The sequence below is a fragment of the Apium graveolens genome, chromosome 8 (genome assembly GCF_009905375.1).
Source record: "Apium graveolens cultivar Ventura chromosome 8, ASM990537v1, whole genome shotgun sequence".
Classification (NCBI taxonomy): domain Eukaryota; kingdom Viridiplantae; phylum Streptophyta; class Magnoliopsida; order Apiales; family Apiaceae; genus Apium; species Apium graveolens.
In genome coordinates, this window is record NC_133654.1 from 127220708 (window position 1) to 127234960 (window position 14253).

Below are 14253 nucleotides of genomic sequence, written 5' to 3' on the forward strand. Positions count from 1 at the left end.
AAACGTCGAACTGTCACCATTCTTGTTAGAAAATGGACCTATTTGATAGCATATACATACTTTTGATGTTAAAATGGGATCATCAATAAAAGGATTAAAGGAATAATAATCATCTGACCAGCCTTTTACCAGTATAAAGATAAAATAGTGTTTCTGAAGAGCGGCATTTTAAAGTGGTCTAATAACAGTATCTTTAACACATTTTTATTAATCACCTTCTTAAGGCCTTGGAAGTTTGTTGCGGCTTAATCGCTTTAAGAGATAAAATGATACAATAAATATATATAAAATCTCATTAGTCTGGTAGATTCACAAAGTAATGTAAAAGTTAATATATGATGAATTATTTAAGAACTTTAAAATTTAAAAAACTTACTAAATGTCCCAAGATAAAGGTCCTTGTTTCCTGCTATTCGACCGATCCGAGCGTGCCATCGACCATGTTGATGGTGTCTGCTAAAGTGAAAAACAGAAAATCAAGATTCAAAACAACAGTTATTTCAATATTCACATGTTTAAATTAGGAATAAGCAGAAACATTCAGTAATCTAGGCTGATGTACATGTGGTTCATCAGGATTCAGTTCTATCATCTTGTTAAGTGCACGATATACAAGTGATAGTACTTTATAACATTCTGTACTTTATTAGCAAATGCTTAGATTTGATTTGATTACTTGTATAGGCCACTATAGTTACTTGATTTTTTATTGCGTAGGTGGCTTGTTAATCATTCATTTTCTGAGAAAAATGGATGTATTATTTATGTGTACCGAGTTATTTTAGATGACCTCGGCCCCTCCCATTTTATATGGGATCCTTACCCTGCATCTGTCTTGGATTCTCTACCGGCATACTGTTTGAGTGGATGAGATATTTGGCGTTACAAGGGTCCACTGATCTGTATTTTCATTGTTCAGCATCATCTTCCTGATAGAGTTTTGAGGCAGTTTGGGATGATTCAAAATATTCCCGCTGATCCTGAATATTCAAGTGATCTCCACAGATTGACATTGCAAGGAAATGTTTTTGTTGATTGGGTACAAAAACATCAGCCATCTATCATCGTTTGGAATTCTCGATTGAACTTCATTGTTGAGTCAAATTTGATTGTTGGTGATAGTGTAGTTGCCGAGTATTATGATTGGTATCTTACAAGGACACGGTGATTTCATTCTCGGATGGGTGCGCTTCATGTCTATCTTGTAATTTTATAAATTTCATTCAAATTTCAAATGCTCAGACTATTTCTTTTTATCCTGCTAGTGATGAAAAAAGATTTTATACTCTGTTATTTCATAAAAAATAGAGAGAGCTTATTATTGGACCATATTTGTCACATATGTTTAAAGAGGGTAAAGCTATAACATTTAGAAATAGACAAAGGAAATTGTACACTAATAGTGGACCCTCTTGGAGTCATGTTATGTTTCAGCATCCTGCTACTTTTCAAACCCTAGCTATAACGATGGAATTATGCACTTCTAATTACATAATTTCTGTTTTCTTTCAGGGAGAGGTATTGAAGTCTATTGCGAGGCGTACTGAATCTGTACTACCAGATGTTAGTGAATAAGCGAATCTCGGATGGAATGTTGTTCAACAGCGTTCGGTTCATGGTTTTTTTTAAAGAGTTACCACTGCAAGAACGTCGTGATAAAAAGAAAGTTGCAAGAAAAGCTGCCGGTCGACGTCCTAAGTGTGGTGGGCATAGAGGAGGTCGTAGAGGTGTGCGTTCTGTACGGTGTCGAGTAGATGATGATGTATGTGTACCAACAGCCCTTGGAGAAGATGATTATGATCGCGTCGATCCTGTGTTTGAGGATTTAAATCTTGCTGACAATTTAGGCGATTCTGAGACTGCTGCCCATCCAAGTCAGACTGCTGTTGACGCTGAGGCTGATGCACAACCAAATGATGCAGCTGTACATCACTTTTTTCCCCATCCATTAGATGAATGTCCGCCATTCAATCTTGGTTTAACTCTTGGTGGGTCATTATTTCCAACATAGGAGGATGTTGACCAGGCTCTTGAGAATCCTAAACAAAGCTCACAGCCAAATGATGCAGCCATCCTTCGTTCTTGTCACCAGCCGCTGGATGAATATCCAATATTTAATTTTGGATTAACTCTAGGAGGATCATTACTTCCAACACAAGATGATGTTGAAGTTGCTGTTCCAGAAGTTGTAAAGGAAAATGTAGACCTTATACCTAGCCCCTATGATACGACACCCTCACAACCCTCACAGTCGACTAATTCACCAGAAGTTAATCATCCGATAGCTAGTCCTGTTCGAAGATATGGTCAATATTATGAGCCAATGCATTCTAAGAGGCTTAAAAAAGCCAAAATATGGTACCGATGGGCATAAATGCGTAAAGCATTAATAATATGTTAGTTAAAAAGACTGTTTCTTTTTATGTAATTGTGCTGGATGTTAACTTTGTTTGCATAATATTTGCAATATTTTGGATTTTGCTGAATCAGGCTACTGATATGTATTTGAATGTTTGACCGGGCATTGTTGTTTTAAAATTGTTCTTGAATTCTGTGTTTTTGTAATTGGTTTTCATATTTTTTATTTTCTTCTTTGTGTGGCAGTAGGGAAATAAATTATAGTTTGGTTTTAATTTTGAGTTCAGTAGAGTGATAGGCACTGTATTCATTTGAATAATCTGGCAAAAAATATAACAACAAATGCATTTTTAACATGCGTTTTACCTATAAACACATCTTTGCTTTTAGTTTCTGTTGCCAAAAACTAGTACTTTAAATGACGCAATTTTACAATGCGTTTTTCTTGTTCTGAACAAAATTTTTAGATGCGTAAATAACATAATAAAATGAATAAAGAAACAAACACAGTGTAAATAATTTTTGAAAGGATAAACACAAACTAATTTCCAAATTTCAAATATTCAACAATTCATAGTAATTTAAATTAAATTACATAGTATTACAAATTCTTAGTAACTTAAATCTTAATTTAATATTGAAGGAGCCGAGTTGCTTTTCTTCCCGGGGGTGCTTGAAAATCCATTTCATTTCTAAATCTTGTTGTTTTCCTTCTCCCCTTCTTCTTTTGAATATCCTAATCATGAACAATTTTTGGAAAATTAATTGCAATTGGCCAACGTGGATCACCTTTGTTCAGAATTGGTTCGAACACACCGCTATAAATCTTTGAGACATTTTCCAACTTATAAAAATTGTCAACAAGATTAGCATATCTCATTTTCACATAAGCGCAACAAGCTATGACATGAGAGCAAGGGATATGATAATTTTACCACTTTCAACATGTACAAGTGGACTCACGTAGCCGAATAGTATGATTGTTTCCTCCTTTTAGGCCATCTTTTCTTGCAGTTACTTCAAATAGCCACGTGTCTCTATCAAATAATTTGACTTGATGTCCACTTGCACGTGCTATAGCCCTATATAATTTCATAGTGCCATACTTGGTAAAAATACCTCCATTGAGAGATTGTGTTGCTATCTCCACACGCCTTGCATCAAAATAATCAATGACATTTTCAAATAATAATCTAACCAAAGAAGTGATAGGAAGATTTCTTGCATCAATTATAGCATTGTTCTAACTATCGGCGTGGTTTGTGGTCATGATCCCATACCTTCCCCCAGCATACGCTAAAGTCCACTTCTCCAAAGCTTTATCTTCAAACCATTCTGTTGTCCTTGACTCTATTGCCACTAATTGGTTCCACAATAATTCAAATTTTTTAGGTTGCACTTGAGAAGCCAATTTAACCAAATCTTTCTTCAAGCCCTTTTTTCTATGTGCAGTATCAAAGTTTGCAGCGAGGTGCCTAATGCAGAACCGATGGTGATCATGTGGCTCACACCATCCCATCCGTTGCATAGCAGCCATTATACCGGCATATCTGTCAGAAATGATACAAATGTCATGCCTCTTACCAGCTACAAATTTCCTCACTCGGTCCATGAATCACCCCCAACTAGACACATTCTCAGCTTCAACGATAGCAAATGCAAATGGAAGAATGTGATTAAATCCATCGAGTGCTGTGGCACTCAATAGTACCCTAGGATATGGTCCATAAAGATGAGTCCAATCTATTAGAATAACTGGCCTACAATGCGCAAATCCATCAATACATGGTTTGAAAGCCCAAAACACTCTCTTGAATGTCATTACCTGTTGAAAAAATGTAAATAAAATTAATTAGTTAGTAGTTACTTTTTTATTTTAAGGTTTACTGTTTAAACCTTAGGGTTCAATACATCCAATCTGGGTTTTAGAAGATAGGTATAATAATTAACAATTAAACTTTAGGGTTCAATATTTCCAGTTTGGGTTTTAGAAGATATGTACACTTGTTTAGGGTTTAGGGTTTAGGATTTAGGGCCTACCCTAAATGGCCCTAAATCCTAAACCCTAATTGAATCTAGGATTTAGGGCCTTTAGGCCCTAAATCCTAGGAACCAAACTCTTCGACCGTCATTTATTGATGGTTAGGGTTCAATATATCCCATTTGGGTTTTAGAAGGTATGAAATCCACTTATATATCAACACTAATGCACTAAATACTAGTAAAAAAAAGTACCTCTCACATCTCATCCTCTTTGAAGTACCAATCAACTTTTGTACCAACATTGAATGATTGGAGTGCTTCCATCAAATGTGGAAGGTCACTATATGCACCTTCCAAAGTTCCATGAACATCTTCAATCACTATCTTCTTTCAATTTCTAATCTTCTTCCTATTTGGATGGTATCCAAATAAATTTTTGGCCGTGGCTAATAGTACTTTCTCTTTCACTTTTGGATCCGTAACTATTTGTGCTCTAATTGCTTCGGCAATATCCAAAGATTTCAAATTATAATGATCTTGTGTGATGCTTGGGTTCATATATGTGTGTGCACCCGAAGTCTCCATTATCTCAAAATGGTTATGCATACTACGTTTTCTAGCTTTCAACATCCAATTACAACCACTTTCATTCAATTTACAACAAACATGCCAATTTACGGGGTCCGATCTTGTGATTTTTATTTCTTGATGGTTCCGAATATGAACTTGTCTTACCACACGCGCCAATTCCTTATTTGATTTAAATACTATTCCTTTCCTCAACTCCATTGGCGTCATCACATCATCTCCAACTTTTAAAATAGAATCATCAAAAGAATCTATCATTTTTGAGCTACTAGAAGTTTGGAAAGATGATTTTTCACTTGAAGTCCCACCCTCAACAATTGCATCAACTTCCAAACGTCTACTAAAACTCAATTCGCCTACTCGCTCAACTAAATCATTTTCAAAAGCAACCCCAACATGAAGATTTTCAATCCAATTTTTTCCCGAACCAATTGCAAGCTTTTCCACATAAAGTTCTACAAACAATGGATTTCCCTTTGAAACCACTACTCCAAACATCAATTCTACATCATCATCATCATCATCATCAATCGGTATAATACCAAACTTCAAATCATCCGGATTTTTACATCTATATTTTAATTTCAAATCATATCTACCTCTATCGATTTTAAGTTTTGAGAACAAAACATCACATAAATCATCATATTTCATATCAACATTAAGTTTAATATGCTTCGCAACCGGTTTATCATAAATAATACCATCTAATTGTGGTTTTTGAATATTACCATCAATGTATATCCATCCAAGTACGGAATTTGTTGAATCCGACGCCATCCGTAAATCCTAGTTTTGAGATGGAAGATAAAATCAATTTAATTAAGAGGAGATTTGTACATTATGAAGTTGTGAAGTAGAAAAAACTTTCAATACTAGCAAAGAAACAGAAGAGCAGAGTGTGCATTTGATTTTTATTACAGAAGAGCAGAGTATGGAGACTGTTTTAAATCGGGCCACTGTAAGCCAGAAACGCAAATAAAAACAGCATTAACCAAAGAAACGTGACATACAGTTGTGTTTTGACACTCCTGAAATTTAAATACTGTACCAACGCTTTACAAACATGCGTTTGAGTGTCAAAAACATAATATTTTGTTGCGTTTTCCCTATTTCTAAACTAGTAGCGTGTTCACTGTAAACTACATACCAACATTTTAAAAACATGCATTGGCGACGCAGAAACATATTATTCCGTTGCGTTTTCAATATTTCTTTTCATATTTCCTGATGAAAATAAATATTTATTTTCCGTGGGGAAATGCAAATTAAAAATGCGGTTAACCTCATGCGCAAAGAAAACATGCGTTTATGTTTCTTCCACAGTTACTTTGCTGGCTCCGCACACAGGTCAACGCAAATAAAACTTGCGTTTTCGTGAAGAATAGCCAACACAAAAAATAGTTGAGTTTCTGTGTGATATAAAGGGCCATTTCCCGCACGAATGACAGTAAGGGCCTTTTTGTTCAGAATTGTGATAGTAAGGGCCAGTGCCCTTATGGTTTCGTATTTAGCTGGACATCCCTTGTACAGAGTTAAAATAATACACTAAAATATTTTTGGAATTGAGGAAAAATATTATTATATTGAGATTATTCTAAATAAAAATTTATATATACATTTTAAATTTAAATTTATTTAAAAAATTTCATTACACTAATCAAATGAATAACAATAAGTTTTTCGAACATCTCGATAAGTAATAAGTGGTTTATAAAACCGGTGCATGAATCAATGAAGAAATCCAAGGTGATGATAATCAAGATGATAGAGTATAAATCAAAAAGGTTTCGGATCAAGAAATTTTAAAAATGCTCAAAAAATAAAATTATTTGGGATAAAATAAGATGCTGATTGTGGTGATGAATCATCATGAATATTCAAGGTAAGGAATGCAATGACCCTAATGAACACAAACAGCTTTGGAAAAATATTTTAAGCTATCTTAAATATTTTTGTAACAAGATTATATTTATTGGATATATATAAATATATTTAATTAATTTTAAACAATTTTATTCTTATGCATAGGAATATTAATAAGGATAAACTTTTAAAAAAGTATAAAATATTAAAATATAGAGTTTATTTTTAATGATACTAATATTAGACTCGGTCCCGATCCCCGAAATTTTTATAAAACTTTCCTTGTTCCCCATGCCCTAAGAATTCCTTTAATTCTCGATCTGAACTGGATGGGGATTGTATCGGGTCAGGCGGGGTGAGATTAATGCACATCCCTATTTGTTTGGTTGAGACTAAAAAATGAAGAGTGAAAAAAAGAGTATATTCATTACTAATTCGTCTCCCTCATACTCCTAAGACCCTGTTGATCATGGGGCCTCCACCACCTAGCTCTTCAAAGGTCCTACGGGACTTAAAAGGTCAAATAGGTGAAGGAACGCCCCTCCACTACACCATATATGACCTGTTGTAATGGTTTTTTTCAGTATAACCAGCTAAAGTGTGACCATAGGTGCGTTAAAATTATTTTTGCCTATCTATGCCTACACTTTTTTATTGTAATCATTGATGTAATTTAGTATAACCATAGACAAAATGAGACATCTATGGTTACACCATAACTGATGTTACCATTGGTCTTAAAAAATATGTAACCAAAAACTGAAATTTTAGGCGGGTCACTCAATACGTGAGGGGGGAAATGAAAAATTAAAACTAAAACCCCCACAACAAAAAAAACTTCGCCTCTCTTCATTTATTCTTAACTTTCTACCTCTCTCTCTCTCATTGGAACCAATATCTTCACTACAATCGGGTGTCCGAGTTCTTTGATATCTGGTGGTCTAACCTCAGGTGCCTTTGTTCAATCGATTCACACCAACGGAATTGAAGCTTCACCGCAAAAGGATTCAATTGGGCCTTCTTCTTTTTACATTCGTGGTTCTCAGTTAATCCACACACATTGATTTGGGACTTCACCGGGTCTTCTTGTTCTACAATCAGGTATTCTTCTTCTGCAATCAAGTTTCTCAATTAGGGTTTTAGCTAAAGGTGTTTTTCAGTTAGATTTTTTCAATTGGGGCTTTTATGGATTTAATTTTTTTTTATGTTTTCATATGTTTATATGCATTATAGGTAAATGTTGGATTTATACATAAATAAAGGTGTACTAGCAGCTAGAAGGGAGCAAGTTCATGTACCTTGAAATTAACCAAAATGACTGATGATTATGTTGCTATTAAGGTACCTTTTTTCTTTCAAGAAGTTGATTGTTTATTTTGGAAGTGATTGTATTTTATTTAGGTATCCGTCTTATTGGATAAAATTGTCATCCATGCTCAAGTCTAGACTTTCCGTTCTTGGTGGTTTATTTCCTGAAGGAATTAAAATTTCCCAGATCTGGTAAGTTCCATATGGGACTAATTTCCATGCAATCACAGATGAACTTCAAATTGTGCTATTTTTCTGTTCAGTAAATGTTTTTTGTAGTTCATGGTTTATTTATTGAATGGACTGGATTAGTAGTCTTGGTGGATTATTTTTCTAAAGAGCTAGAATATGATACTTCTGTTTTCCATTTTTATCTTAGAAGTCTGACATATTATCAGTCCTTTGTTAGTGAAGCTTGCACTTATTAAAATATAACAACCGTACAAGTCATGGAGCATTTTTTTAAAGGGATGCATTACACTTACTAGCTCATTTGTAATCTTGTTCCTCATTTTCTATATTCCATTTTCTCAAACAGAAGGACACAGTGCATTTGTTTGTGTATATCAATATAACTATTAGTCATAGGATTAGTGTCAAGATGTGTCAATTGATGCTCGTTTTGTTGTCCCTTCTATTGTCGAGTGTCGAGTGTGTCTAAGATGTGACAGGTGCTATTTCAATGTATGTGTGGTGAATATGCAATTATGCATACTTCTCCACTTTAATTCTTAAATTGAAATGATTAGTTGGGGTGGGGGAGAGGGGCTGGTGTAGAACTTCTATCATTATATTATTTAAAGCTTTTACACATGCTAAAATATTTTTTATTTATAGAAAGTTCTAATAAATTATGAATCATAGCCCCTAGGGGTGTCGGTACTTATGGTCTTGTAGTTTTAATTCTGATACTCGATACTCACTAAATGAAATCTATTGTTAGAGCAAGTTTAGTTTAGGCATTATTGGTCGAGAGAGGGCAGTGACCTGGGAGGTCCTTTAAACTATGGAGACCACATTTTTGTTAAATATTTTCTGATCCTTAAGTTTTTCCATATTTGACCAGATATGTGAATATTTAACTTCAGGCCCTTGCCATGCTATTGACATAACAAGAAAGGTGAGTTTGTCACCCTTTCTAGTCTTAATATTTGGCCTGCAGATGATTTGAGATAATTAGAAGTTTTAATCTTAGTTGTCCTGACAGACTATACGAGAAGGAGTTGATGTAGTCATCGCAGTTAGAGGTGATGCAACTCTTCAAAAGGTCTGCTTTGCTTATATTGTGAACAAAAAGTTCCTTCTTTACCTTTTAAAATGATCTTGTATAGATTCTATTGACAACCAAATAAGGTAGCACTGTAACACCCCCAGATCCGGGGTCGGGGATCCGCGTCGTCACGGTCTTTCTTTCCACACTATCACTTCACTTAATTAATAATAATAACCTTATGTTGTGACCCCACACTAACACACACCACAACCCGTTATAGTCTCAGAGATGAAATTGAAATAAGTACAAGTCTTTAAATCCACAATTTAAAAGTTATTACAACCCAAAATGATTACTTGATAAATTTACAATTAATTGCCATTATCTGCCACAAGTTATAATTATACATAATTGATTCTCAAAAGTAGATGGTCTGATCTACAATAGATCTACCTCTGCAGCTATAGCAGCTACAACATCATCGGGAAGACGCGGGACGCTTCCCACGCGCTTGCGCTGGGTCTGCTGGAGTCTGGCCATCTTTCCTAATTGTTGTTGTGTGATGAAGAAATAAAGCAAGAGTGAGCCTTACAGCTCGCAAGATAATATGTAGTCATAACAATAATATAAGTATCGAAATGGATACTTACTAGAATCTTTTATCCTGTGTAAGATAATTACTTACTAGATATAAGTAAAAACAAGGGATGAAGTTACCAAATACTTCACTACACTTATATCATTTATAAAGCTACTTGAACTTCCACTGTCCAAAGTATAATGAGCTTTTACCAGTTCATCACATAGATGAGACTACAAGACAAGATTTGAATAGATTAAACCTTTGAAATATTATTAAAGGAAATTAAGTTATGATATACTTCATTAAGTTCTGATATATATATATATATCCACATATACATCTTCTTTATACGTTTCCTGAAAACCTCTGTCATGTAAAGTATGAACAGAGTTTGAAACATCCAATAAATTTTGGGAAAGGAAAAGAATTTTGGCATAAACCAGGTATCTCGCTGATCAGGCAAAGATACCAATAAGTAACCTTTTCTACTAGTAGATGGACGAATTCCCCACTGGTCATCACCCTGGTCGTAATAGGACCTTATGCTGGACTGCCACTCAGCCACTTATGCATTTGATGGACTCCCACTGAGCCACTTACAATATCATGGACGCCCACTGAGCCCATGTTGCTTATGCCGACTCGATAGATGGACTTACTTCCCGAACGTTGGGTAAGTAATCAATTCATTTACCAAAACTGCAACCTTGTTGCGAATATAAAATACACCACAGAGCCGGATCCCTCAGATTTTGAGCGAGTATTTAAATCCCCTTAAAAAGGAAGATCTTAAATATAAAAAATGAGTTTTGGGATCCGCTCTAACTTTTAAAAATCATTTTGAAGACTCGAAAACACTTTAAAGGGTGTTTGGAGTAAAGCTGATTTAATGAAGTAAATCAGTCCCCAGTATATTTAGAAAATGTCTGAATATTATTATTTAAATAATATTCCCATAAAGAATAATCTTTATAAAAATAATTGAAGTAGAAGTATTAAAACTTATACTTGAAACGACTATTAAATAACCAAAGATATACTTATACGAAAGTACTATCTTTATTTGGATAATCAAAAATAAGTTTGATTATTGACACCTTATTCTTTAATAAAATAAAGAATATATTACAGTAATAAGCGGAGTCATAATACCTCGAATGAATATTATAAATAATATTCATAAAATAAAGGAGTCATACATCCTCAAATGAATATCCAAGTAATAATCAATAATGACATAAAAGAGTCATAAGCCCTCGAATAATATTCGAAATAATATTCGAAATAATATTCAATAAATAATATAAAGAGTCATAAGCCCTCGAATGAATATTCAAAATAATATTCATTAAATAAAATAAAGTTATCGAATAAACCTTATTCGATTAATAGTTTTGAAAACTATAACCATATATATATATATAAATATATATATATATACATATATACAAAATCTACTCGGGATCCTCGACTCCCGGTTTAGAAAATATTTCCACCTTTTTGGGTCCCTATACTAAGGGTATATGCAAGTTACCGCTATCCTCTAGCATAGGTATTATCAACTGAATAAGCATTTGAACCAACAGATATATAAATCAAGAATACGAAACAGGCATGCATATATACCATATCACATGCTACAATATATCGCAAGAATCTGCTATAACAAATATGCATTTAACGCAAGATCATGCATATGCACAAATACATCACAACAACAGTATAACGGGTAGAAAACTTGCCTGAGCGACTTGGGGTGATAAAAGGCTCGGTACGAGTCTGGTAACCTATAAACAACAAGTAAGTTGGAATTAAACCAAAGTCACTTGTAATTCTATACTTTAACTATCTTAGACTCTAACGCTTGTTTTGCGCTTACTGATTCGCTTAAGTCACTCGGGTACCCTCAGCTCCACCATTTTTAATAATTTAACCTTTACGAGTTTTAAGGCGATTCCTTCGCGAGTGTCTTACCAACTGCCTAACACACTTACCATAAATGTTTCATACATTAATTAACCCTTTTTGGTCTTTAACCTATGTTTCAAAGTAAGGCGAGGGGAAAAGTTTCGTTCGCGAAACGCCGTTACATGAAACGGTCGTTTCTCCTAAACCGTGCATCGGAATCGAACGAACTACATATCAAAACGAAGCTCGTAACATGAGCTATCTAAAAATGGAAATGGTCATAATCTAGCAGGGGGTTCTCGGGTCCTAATGTTATGCACAAAAACAGTCTAAGGAAAATCGGACGTTACGACGGCTATGTTTACACGATTTCCCAATTTAAAACCATTCAAAACCAACCCAATTCAACCTCAAATCCAACATATAACCAACATCCATCCTTATCACATCATAACAACCCCAACCAATTCAATTTTAATATTCATACTTATGCCTAAGCTTAACTTTAACCATACTTAAGTTCTTTTAATCAAAACAACAACATCTACCATTCCATTTCACTACCATTTCAAATCCCAAAGTCTAAATCATAACATCAAGCTACAATATCACCCTACTAATCAAAATCATCTTATAATACATAGGAATCTAGGGTTTAGAGATGATATACCTTCCTTGAAGTGGTGGGAGGAGCTAGGAAGCCTTAAGAAGCTTTGAGAAGCCTTAGGAATGCTTGGATCTTCAAGGAAAACAAGAAAAAATTCAAGTTAAAAACTTGAAAACACTATTCATAGTCTTCTTCTTTGATTAAATGAAGAAGATTGAGAAGGAATTGATGGCTTAAACTCATGATATAGCCCTAACTAAGCATGAAGATGATTAGGGAATTAACTCACCAATTTAGGAAGCTTGGATCTTTGATTTTGAATTTTCTTGCCTTTTGCAATAGTAAAAAGCCGAGAGCTCTTCAAGAACAATGCCTTGGTTTCTTTTTGATTTTTGATGAAGAATGAATTTGCTTGGCTTGGTTGATTTGTTTTTGTGTTTGATTTAGTCAATTACCTATTTGCCCTTGATTTTGTGTGGTTAAAAAGCCACCACATCTCCTTCCCATGTCATGCCCATGTCATGTGGTGATGTCATCCTTCCCTCCTTGTCCTCTTCTCATTGGTTGGGTGACATCACTCTCTCTAATCCCTTTGATTAACTCCCTAATTGTTTGCCTAATGACCGCTGATCTGTTATACGGTTCGCTTAACTTTCGTTCTCGTTTATCGTTTGAAGGATCATACCCGGAATCTTATTACTTAGGTTCCCTTAACCTTTCTCAATACATTATATTCCTTTTTATGATCCTCTATTATAATCCTTTAATTTAAATCCTTTTTATCCTGTTACCTTATACTCAATCCTTTCCGTATCTAGTGGATTTCCGGGAAAAACCAAAGTGTTCGGAATTGGATTCTGGCGATCTTTACATACACTCATATACCACATAGAGTACTAATAAAATCTCAGAATATCCATAATAGAACCCCTACATAGTGTGGCATGAAAAGTTTTCTCATTCAGCAAAAACACTATTCACCAGGGTTACAAAAAGTTGAAAATTTTGGGGGTTATTACAGTCTCCCCTCCTTAAAAGGATTCCGTCCCGGAATCAAACAGAAAACAAATGGGGGTACTTTTCTAGCATTGTGCTCTCTAGTTCCCAAGTTGATTCTTCCACATTATGATTCTGCCATAGTACTCTGACTAGCTTGATCACTTTGTTCCGAAGCACCTGCTCCTTCTTATCTATAATTCTTACTGGCTTCTCCACGTAAGTTAGATCTGGCTGCATATCCACCTGCTCGTACTCCACTATGTGTCTGGCATCCCGATGATACTTCCTTAGCATTGACACATGGAACACATTATGAACTTGTTGCAAATTAGGGGGTAAGGCTAGCTCGTAAGCTAACTTTCCAATCCGTCTTAATATCTCAAAAGGTCCAATGTATCTTGGGCTTAGTTTTCCTTTCCTTCCGAACCTCATTAATCCCTTCCAAGGGGATACCTTTAGCAGTACTAAGTCCCCTACTTTATATTCCTTGTCCTTTCGGGCTAGGTCTGCATATTTCTTCTGTCTGTCTTGGGCTGCTACAAGTCGCCCTCTGATAAGATCCACTATATCTTTGGTCCTTTGGACCATTTCGGGTCCGAGCATCTTCCGCTCTCCTACTTCATCCCAGTATAAGGGAGATCGACACCTTCTTCCGTACAGGGCCTCATAAGGCGGCATTCCGATGCTAGCATGAAAGCTATTGTTATAAGAAAACTCGATCAACGGCAAGTGATCATCCCAACTCCCTTTAAAGTCTATTGCACAGACTCTCAACATATTCTCTAGTGTCTGGATGGTCCTTTCACTCTGCCCATCCGTCTGGGGGTGGTACGCGGTACT